At 46.3% G+C, this 10,553-nt stretch overlaps 1 long non-coding RNA gene across 7 annotated transcripts in view; it reads right to left on the reverse strand.

The window, feature by feature from the left end:
- LOC146195468 (uncharacterized) overlaps nucleotides 1-3,814 on the reverse strand; it is a 122,046-nt gene extending 118,232 nt beyond the window's left edge. For 3 of the 7 annotated variants that reach the window (XR_014706021.1, XR_014706018.1, XR_014706017.1), the window contains exon 1: nucleotides 3,645-3,731. This is a non-coding gene — a long non-coding RNA (uncharacterized LOC146195468). Of the gene's footprint in view, nucleotides 1-3,644 lie in introns of all 7 variants that reach the window. The other 4 variants (XR_014706016.1, XR_014706019.1, XR_014706020.1 and 1 more) reach the window with 2 other exon arrangements.
- Between the last annotated feature and the right edge of the window lie 6,739 nt (nucleotides 3,815-10,553).

Consider the following 10,553-nt stretch of genomic DNA (forward strand, 5'->3'; position numbering starts at 1 on the left):
CGTGTTGAAATTTTCTCAGCCCTCACCTTTGATTGCCAAAAAAAAAAAGATCAGCAGACACCCTGTTGCAAAAGCTGGCCTTTGGTATTTACAAGGTCATATTTCATGTAAGAAAGCCATCTGCTAATTACGTGCCACAATAGTTATAAACTTTCAGTGACGGAGACGTGACTGCTTTTCGGTTGCAAGAGCCTTCAAGCAGCGACATACATAAACTATACATGAGAACTATTGTATGAGCCAAGCAACACCTAGCAGCTGCGGCATAGGTTTTCAGCGCAATAAAAATAAAATAAGTGCCCCAACCAGTGTGAACTCAATGATAATCAAAAGAAAAACAAGGCAGTGTCTCCTCTGCTAGCAGAATTCCCAGCTATTATCACAGCAGCCCATCCTGGTTGGCTGTGGTAGGTCATGTGACAATTTTGATTGAAAACGACTGTGGCTGCTAATATTTTGTACTGTAGAGGCCATCTTATTGCTGCATGCACCCTAATGCTAACGAGAAAATGCTCATTACACAGCAAGAGGCTTCAAAAAAGGAATGTATCTGGGCAATATTTTTAGGGTAGCCTTTACACCACATGGTGATGAATACATTTCCAGTATGATAAAGATGTGGTGTGGAATTTCAGCCTAGTGGAAAAAGCACAAATAGCAGGTTGCTTACTAATGTGAATAATATTAATAAAGCACATAAAAACTAACCAAGCCGTTTAAAATATACGCTATGCACAGGTTCACTAATGAACTCTATACTTTGCAGCCCCGTAGCATGGTCTGAAGCCCGCCACACAGCTATAAAAACAAAAGCGAAGGCTCTACCTCTTCTTCCTATCTTCAATATTTATTGAATCTTTTCTTCATGCTTTCTGCAAACCATCATACATTGCTTCCGCTAGTGACTGTGTCGAGCCGCATGGATTAAAATATTTTGCTTTGGACTTCAGGGCTCTCATCCTAGAGACACCACAAAAGAAACTCTTCTCAAGGTCATAGTGGTCGAGGCGTATCACCCAGATGTGGCCAACATGGTTATAGCCACAGAGTCGAGGTTAAGAAAAGGGGAAGAATTGACCTTCTCCCTGAACAGTCAATAAGAGGTAAGTGCTGGAAGAATTTTCTCTACGGAATTCTGTCCACAGCCAGCTCATAAGAAAGACAAAAAGAAAAGAAGAACAGTGTTCTACGCGCAGCGCATGCCGTGTAACAAACCGAACACCGCTCTACGCAATGTGCGGCCGTCGCTGCGGTGGCGGCAGTCCATGGTCACCTTACTAAACGCTCGTCCATGCGCTCGACTGCTTGCTAGGCCTGGTTGGCGGAAAATGTCATGGAGGGTCTTTAGGCTAATCTATAGCGATACTTCGTCTCGCAAGATATTTGCAGCACTACGAAAGGCAAAGCCACCCAGGTCCAATCAGAATCATGAGCAATACAATAGGCAACTGTGCTCCTACGCTCCTCTCACCCCCCAAATTGGCGGGGGTGACAGTAGGAGCACAATTCTCTATTATAGTGCACAGGGGCGAGAGGCACTTCGAAGCACAATTACAAGGTCTCCTCTGCCTTTCGCAGTGCTGCAGATATCTTGTGTGACAAAGTTTAGGTTGTCCTCAAACTATCAAATAGAACAATTTTTGTTCTTTACTTCTTTTTTTTTTGGGGGGGGGGCACACCTGAGGGTAGCTTTTTGACGTGTGAAAGGAGCATACGGCAGAAGACGTAAAAAATATTGTAAAAATGCTGCCGTGCGATCTTTCAGGCAAGGAGAACATGGTGAAAGAGCACGGATTGTTCCGGCTTTCTATTTTTATATTATTATTATTTACCTAATTTGCTCTGGCCTTTTTTACTACGCGTGAGCAACCCGTTGTGTGCATGCATCCATGTCAATAAGTTTTCCTAAGAGTGCCTTAAACCTGCTTAATTTTGTTTCCCCAACTCCAGAGCCTGAGTCCTTCCTTAACCCAAAGACTCGGCATGTTACCAAAGTGAAGGCCGTTACGACAGCTGTGGCAGGCGTTCATGGCACGGAGTTTAAAACTGCCGGCAGTAAGCCCCGATAATTTGAAGAAGCCAAGAAGAGAAAGGGCCCAGCAAAGACGAGCATTGCCGCTGAACTCGACATTCTGGAGATTTTGCTACAAATAACCTTGGCCAGGAAAGACCGTGCACTGAATGCAATGCAAGCAAGTTTTGCGTGAAAATAAAATCTATGAAGGTCCGAAAACTTGCCGCCACTGAAGTAACTTTCATGGAGTGGCAGGCAAATTAAAAAAGCCTGCAAGGAAAAATCACAGTCCTCTACGCTCTCTTTCTGTGCCCTTTCCTGAAGAAGCGTCCCGTGCTCAGGGGCTCCAGTGACACAAATTTCTCCGCCGTACAGAAGCCAGCCAGCCAAAGAGAAGTCATATGCAGCCAACAGCAACATGCCGAGAATCACTGAACGTACAGTTGAATAAGTGCCACTCAGAGTTTCGTCTTAAAAGAAACGGCAGAGACAGTTGCACTGCTTTGAAACATAATTGATTTTAAAGCATCCAATGTCCGATTAGGCATTCTAAGAAATGCCTCATTATAGTGTTCAGACGCTGCCTCAAGGAGAATGCTTCTGCACACCCATCAACTGGTGGCAAGTGGACGAAGTCACTTATGGTCAATACAAAAAGATGAAATAAGACCAGCATTTTCTGCAATATGCAACGGGAGCAGACACTAACCTTCAAGGGAGAGAGACGCCAAAGTGGCAAGCAGAGCAAGTAGCGCATCTCCACCCTATTTTGCAGAAAAATAGACGGCTCCAAGAAATTTTCTGCCCTAGCGATCGTCAAGTTTGAGAAGGCATGATGCTCCAAAATTATGAAAAGACTGCCACACCTGCACAAATTTAACAGAAAGGCATGGATGACAGCCGCCATAAATTCATTTCTGAAGCAGTTGGATACAAAAAAAGCATGCCAGCAGCACAAACATTTCATTCGTGGACAATGCGCTATGACATTACTTTCATCTTCGCATATTGTAGGGCAAGGTGAATGTAGTGGAGCCGCCGCACCTAGACATTAAAGGACTTCTTTGAGCTACTACTCAGGTTGTCACAAAGGAGACTGGCACACTATCCACGAGGGTTGTAGATTTCATCCTTAAGGATGTTTCCCTGCCAAAGATAAGACGATCTCCTCTGCACTTATCTAGCAAGCCTGGGATGTCGCATGTTTTTCAACAGTGCAACTTTACAAAAACAGCTGCACTTGAGCACAGAAGCCATGTGAATAAAGCAGATTAGGAGAACACAAAATGCCACAATCTTGAAAGAAGCAAGCATTTGATACAGATGGCTTGCACTGTCACCATAACAGTGGCCATCATGGTGGAAAACAAAGCATATAGCAACAGCCTGGTGATCATTTCTGTGATCCAATTGCTGCCCCTGTTAAGGACTCGTAGAATCTATGCGTGGCTTAGCATCATAGCATTCGTGACATCATGTGTAAGAAATCTGTAACAATGTTCAAGTGTAAAGTGACAAAATACAGAAAAATACTCTGCGCATCGTTGCGCGGCGCGTTCTAGAATCTTAAAAAGACAGCGCAAGTCCTCCTCTTCAGCCTGCATGCATTTTAATTGGTTGACATACTCACGCTATACGTCTGCGCTAATCATGAAATGAGCACCACAAACAACGAACCATGCAACGAACGCGCTCCCGCGCAGCCTGTTGTTTTCCGTGCCATGTAGCTTGTCTTGTCTTGCCCGATCTTGCCTTCCGGGCGACTTTGCGTTTGACAAGGAGAAAAAAAAAACGTCATCTCCTACCGCACTAAAGCTTGAAGCAATGAATATCGTTACAAAAAAAAAGTATTTCTTCTTCAACTTCTGTTTTTTTTTATTTCTAACTCCTTGCTTTTTCCTTGCTCTTTCCTTCCTTCCTTTCCTTTTACCTTGTCTGTTGCCTTTTGGCTTTTGACTTCACATACCGATCTAGCAGCCTGCGCGCTTAATTTGAACAGCGGTGGAAACTAGCCGGGCGCGGTTGCGAAGCTTTTTGTTCGTTCAACTTATTGCCTGGGCCATAAATATATATTTGTGCGCACAAGGCTCCCCCAACCCCCCCTCCCTCCCTTCTTCCCCCGCCCTCATTCAAACTATGCCTCAAACCTTTACTCTGCCGGTCCTGTTCCGTCAGGGGTACGTTTAGGCCATGCACGCTTGTTTTATATATATATTTTTAAGATACTGGCGGCTGAGGACTCATGATGTTGCCTTATAAGAACTGCTCAATCTCCACCTTTACTTCCGGAAAGCCGAGGGCTCAAGAAACAGGTTGTGGGAGCGCGTCGTCGCATTTTAATTTTTTTAATTTTGTGTCCATGGCGAAGCTTGTTTTAATTTTAAGCGCACACTATGCTTATATTTCAGTTACGCCATGTCAAAATAAATTTTTGATAAAATAAATAAATATTTGTGCTGCGTTTTGGTCGCAGAACTTTAGTGGGAGTCCAGTAAGCAAAAAACGCTATAATAACGTTATATATAATTGTTATGAATGTTGAAATAACGTTATTTGTTATTTTATAAAGTTGGGCAGTCCACCGACGGGTCGTGTGACCGGCGCTGCGGAGTGCAAGAAACCGCAGAACATATCTGAATGCGTAATCCACACCTCGCTTTAAGATCGCCTAAAGGACGTGTATCAATTTGCAGGCATCCCATACTGCAGAGTAAGGTACCTGTACCCGCTGCCCAGCGAAGCAAGGAAACAGTCTTGGCACTCACCAAGATTAATAATCAAGTGTGGCTTGCAAGCTTAATTGTGCCACGCTGTCTTCAGCGCAGAGACGCCATGCCTCCTGAAGGTGACCATGATCGGCAAAGAGCTGTGGTTCCACATCGAACGAGTAAAACGCCACCTCGGTATGAGCATTTTCCGAAGATTGTGGCCACCTCAAGATCAATTTCGAAGCTTCAGAAGAATATAAGTAAGGTTCTAGAACCTCTGCTCGTGTCAAGCGTTGACCAGCCTGAGTAGTATGACCCCACCCTGGTGGAAATAAGCCAGATTGCGCGAGTCCCATGGCTGAGGAAAGCCCGCTCCCCGAAACAAAAATCCCACCTTTGTGGTGTGGAGGATTTGCATGGAGTAGCCTTAGGATGAGGATGGTCGTAGGCTTTCACATAAGGACTGCACCTTGTGCATCCTTCCTTCCATGTCACAAGACAGGGGCAGTACATTTTTTATGCTCTAGCTGCTACACGGGAGTTTCGAATGCCTTCGAAGCTCGAATCTGATGCCGATCATCCGAGTCGAATTCCGAACTTGCGTTGTTTCGAAGGCATATGCAACTGAAATGCTATTCGACTCAAACGATCACTACACAAAGACATTCGAGACTTTGGAATTCCTTCGGAACGCGAATAAAGCAAGCACCGACCAATAGTAATTGGCCATCGCGACCGTTTCGGTTCTGTGGAATTGTTGATTTCGATATCTGCTGCTCGCTTTCTTATGCTAATTGTTTAGCGAATAGCTCGTGTACATGCTAAATGAGTGTTTGAATTATGTTTACGCTTATGAAGGAGCTTACGCAGCTTGGCGTTTACCGCGTGAGCGTGAAATTTCCACTCGAATGCGCCGATGACGACGATTGCGCGCTCCGCTGAGGTTGTTTCCATCGCTGACTACAAAAAACCAGTGCTCGTTTACCTGATATGAAGTGCAGGTTGGGCTGTGCTGTTAAAAAGTAATATTGTCACGCCACTGACGACGAGGAAGAATTGCGCTAATCTGGGAGAAGAAGAAAAAAAACGCGTTGGTGCCTGGGGGCTAGTAGGCTTCACCTTGTCCCTGATCCCATTACCATATCACTGTAAATAAACACCCCTTTGCTATTTCACCGTAACATCTTGGTGGAGGTGCTGGGTGTCGATCCCAGTACCTCTCGTAACAATATCTTCTCTATCGAACCATTTGTACCATCGCTTCTTTACACAGTGCGACAAATCTGTAGGAAGCGCTGAAAGGTGGAGTAATCTAGCTCGCACTGGCCAAACTATGGGCTAAAACAAAACACCGAAAATAGCGAAATTATAATGCTTGCGACATAGATATTTCCTACATAAATGTTGGAGCCAGCGGCAATCAAAGAAAGACGATTGATTTCTGAGCTCATTTTGAAGATTTACATCGCGAGGTCCACAGCCAATGGCAGTTCAAGAAATGCGGCGAGTCGAATTTTGAGCACAAAACCTTCCTCCATGCATAAAACTGCAGCTGCGCCGTAAGACATCGTCTATCGTAGTGGCTAAACGGTCCGCAATGTTTTAAACACCCAGCGAGGCTTGCCTTGCAGACAGAAGTAGCAGCCGTTGTGCGTGGCATATTTTTAACACAGTCACCAAACAATGTGCAGACACGACGAGATTCAAAATTCAAATGCATGGCTGGCAACGTCGCGCAGCGCATTGATACAATCACTTTAAAAGCAATATAGACACCTGATGTATAATCTATTACCCAAACTACACAAGTAAAATGTAACTATTATAACGTATTTGTTTCAAAAAAGGAAAACATCTTGCGTAATTATTTCGGCGAACTATTTTCTGTCTAGTTCTAATGGAGACTGCAAAAAGGCCGAGGCGTGCGAAGCTCGGAACTGCGGAGCGTGCACAGCTGGTGTTCCATATTAGTACCGGCGCAGCAAATCGTTCCTCTGTGCAAACTGTGTTGTCATTCTTCTGCTGGCTTTTATCCCACACGGCTACACTGCTAGCTCACTTCGGTCGCACGTGAGGCTACTGATGTAAATTCTGTGCACACATCAACTATCGCCGATTCCGCCGGGTCAAGGGACACTGTGGTTTTCAAGCTTGATATAATTTTGGTTTGTGGGGTTTAACGTCCCCAAGCAACTCAGGCTATGAGAGACGTCGTAGTGTAGGACTCCGGAAATTTCTACAACCTGGGGTTCTTTAATGTGCAGTGACATCGCACAACACATGGGCGCCTTACTTTTCGCCTCTATCGAAAAGCAGCCGCTGAGGCCGGGATTCGATTCCGAATCCTTGGAAACAGTAGTTGAGAGCCATAACCACTGCGCCACTTCGGTGGGGCTGATATAATTTTCTAAGGCTCCGAAGTAGACTCACAATTGATAAAGTCACTGATTTTTATGCTTAAAACACCGGCGCAGTCGGGATCAAGTTAAAGGTAACTTTATTGCCATCAATGTAGAGGCCTCTCCGCTCCCTGAGGAAGACCACCCTAGGGGGCCTCCAAGGGAGAGGGAGCCTCGCAGCGGACGTCTTTCGCAAACCGAACACCGGCGCAGTCGCCGTTTGAAAGCACGTCGTTCGAATTTCCCGCGTCTCATGAGCGCGCTCACCAGCGAACAGATCTAGATATCACCCATGTTATTGTGTTCTGTACCCATTTCGGCCTGCGTGACTCGCATTTCAAGAAACTGCGAGAAGCTCCCAGTCACCCGTGATATCTTTCAGCCTGCATTGTTCTTCGCGTTCCGCGAGTTGTGGGAACTTCGTGCAGGCTCTTTTCAACACCCTTTCCAATATAACTGCGATCAGGTGCACGAGCATATCTGCTGCCGCGACGACTATGCACTGTAAAGAGAATTTCAAGCCGACCAAAGCAATCTTTCTCTTCTCGGAGCATATTTGTAGCATCGACTGCGTGCTCAGTTTGTCAGCCATGCTTGTCACAAGTGAACGGCTGATTGATGACGCTCGATTGCTTCTATTTGCTTGTACAAAGGAAGCATGCATGCCACCATTGCCAGGAAACCCATTTACTGAAAAGAGGAAATATGAGGCTTATACTCTAATTTTATTATTTTGTGGCAGTTCGGAGCTCTGCGTGAAGTGTCGATCGCGGTCTGTCTACACGGAGTTCGGCGCACGGGCACTGAGGTTCGAGGGCGTACGGTATACAGAATTTGGGCATTGCATAACGCATCAACGGAACACGCTGCGCGTACGCAGGGGCGATCGAGAAGTGGCCATGTTTTGTCGGAACCCGCGCAGACTCTGCGATGTGCTTTGCCGCATATAGCACGCATACGTTTATACCCGATATGCCAGAGCAAGTACAGCGGAATCTTCATTACAGATTGAGTTATCTCAGACATATTTCGTTTGCCCCTATACGAGCGTGCCCAGATTTCCTCAGTCCGAAAGATATTTGGTATGTTCTAAAATGCGTTAAATTTTAGCAGCTGTTTAAATAGTCTTTGCTGAACATCGGTGTGGTACGAGGGAATTCCTGATGGGAGCAATTATTATATATTTTTTTAAGAAATAAAACACTCCATTTGTACACGTGTTTGTTGACTTTTAGTTAGGTATTCGAGTTTGTTGTGTGAGAAACTGTGGAATACTACTACAAGCTCAATTACAGCAAAACATTCTGCAGTGTTAGGCGCTGACTGAGTGAATTCCCGATGCTCGCGTGCTCCATAACCGGTTAGGAGGTTGTACATGTATATCAAGCACACCGTCCTTGCTGTTCCTATTGTTAATTTTCGTTGTCTAGTGGCAATTTTTTTTGTTACTTCATCGCACTTAAAATAACAGCCGAACCTGGATATATTGAACTCGGGAACTCGTAATCGCGAAATAGCTCGATATATAAAACACGTCATCAGACGAGCTCCTCTGTAACCCAGAAGCATGAACACAGTGTAATCAAGCTGGAGACGCGCCTCTTATAGCGACGTGCTGCCCGCTGTCATATTCACAGGCAGCACACCGTTCGCTGCGGGCCTGCGACTTGCATGACACACTGGAAGCTTATCCGCCTGCCGTTACGTGGGCGCAAGAGCGCGCTAGCTATACATATGTTATAAGGGCACGTCGGAGCCCGCGTTGCTGGCATCTAGTCTTGCGCGGGGTGGCACATGCACGTGCCGTGGTTGGCTCATATCAAAGCCGTCGCGGCCGGTACTTCTCGAAAAGCAACCCCAGGTAATATGATGTATAATCCAGTTACTGGTGTGTTTTTCGTCTCGAAGCAGGTCGAGCGAGAGCCGCCGCAAGCCTTCGGTCAGCAAGGCTGCCTTCACCGGACGACAACCTGAAGTGCTTCTCCTTCGTGTAGCTGACCTACTTGACCTTATATATACTTGTTTTCATAAACACCTTTACAAAAAAAAAAAAAAAAAAGTCTGATATCCCAAAAGGCGAACACACAGCAACGAGATCTTATGCAAATCATCCATGGGCCACCATTATAGTGAACGCCCACCACGGGATTGGGGCGACACTAGCGAGCTTTAGAGTAAGTGGAATGGCGGGACGCGGGTGCGCATGCTCAGAGAGAAAGCCACGCACCTCGCCCTTTCAGCGCAGCTTTCCGCGGGTGCGCATTGCCGCTGCGCCATTTCTCCTATCACCCCCTGCAGGTAGAGTTCTATATTCTAAAACTGGCTACGGTTGTTCTTGAGTGCGCTGCTCCCGTGCCGTCTCAGCAGCATTTGGCAGCAGGGGCAGACAAAGTTTGGCTGGTTTCAGCCAAGTTCGTTCCGATTGCTCCTTCGGTTCGACGTCCTAATCATTTACCCTCTATTCTGGCACGATGGCCACTCGCGGCGCGCCGGCAAAGGGAGAGAAAATATTGCCAATGATTACGTTAATTCCTAATGATGAATTCCAGGGCAGTTCGAGCTTTTCGATAGATTGGGGCAAAGAATTCGAGCAAGACGTGTATGTACACTTAGGGACTGAAGTAAAACTTGTTTCTGGGCCAGTTGTTCATGATCGCACGGGAGAAAATACGCGTAAACACACGAACACAAGACGCGTTGTCTTTTCTCCCGTCTTGTGTTTGTCTGCTTTGCGCTTACTTTCGCCCGTGCAATTACTTTTTACTTTCCACACATTAATTCTTCAAGAAACATTCCAGTAACTCTTCTTGATCTAAGCGCATATGTGGCCTCCGCTACAACAGGAAAGGCGGCGGTGGCACTAGGCACAGTAATTCGGCAAGAAGCAGCAGACGAATCACTTCCGGCGGTTGCCACGCTCAGAAAGAACTGGCAGAGAATAAACTATTTATATAGACAAGAGGTTCGCAACGGCGAACTGCGGCGGCTATGAGTTTTGGCACGGGCTACCGAACGTTGCATCGAACACAGCCAGCGTTTCGTTGAACGCATCAGAGGTCACCGGCGTTCTAGGCAGAATCCACTTTATACCAAGAGCAGGCGATGACGGCAGAGGCTCTCCTGCTCCAGTCAGTCAGCCCGCCGCGGCGGCGCGCATGCGCAGTGCAATACCTGTCTACGAGGGTCCAGGTACAAAGCCGACGGCGACGCCATGAAACCCGGCCAGGATCGGGCGCCGAAGAGCTGCGCTCGAACAAGTGTTATGCTTAAGAACTCGCTCGTTTTCTGCAAAGACGAAAAAAGAAATGCGTTAGGCTCAACCACTCAACACGTGCTTCCGCTTCAAGGTCCATGGTTTTGTGGTTTAAAAGCGATACCACAAACGGCTTAGTAAAGGCACTGAAAAGGACGGGAGTATTCAAATAAGTTTTC

This window comes from Amblyomma maculatum, chromosome 3 (genome assembly GCF_055883805.1).
Source record: "Amblyomma maculatum isolate TAMU_Amacu chromosome 3, ASM5588380v1, whole genome shotgun sequence".
Lineage (NCBI taxonomy): Eukaryota > Metazoa > Arthropoda > Arachnida > Ixodida > Ixodidae > Amblyomma > Amblyomma maculatum.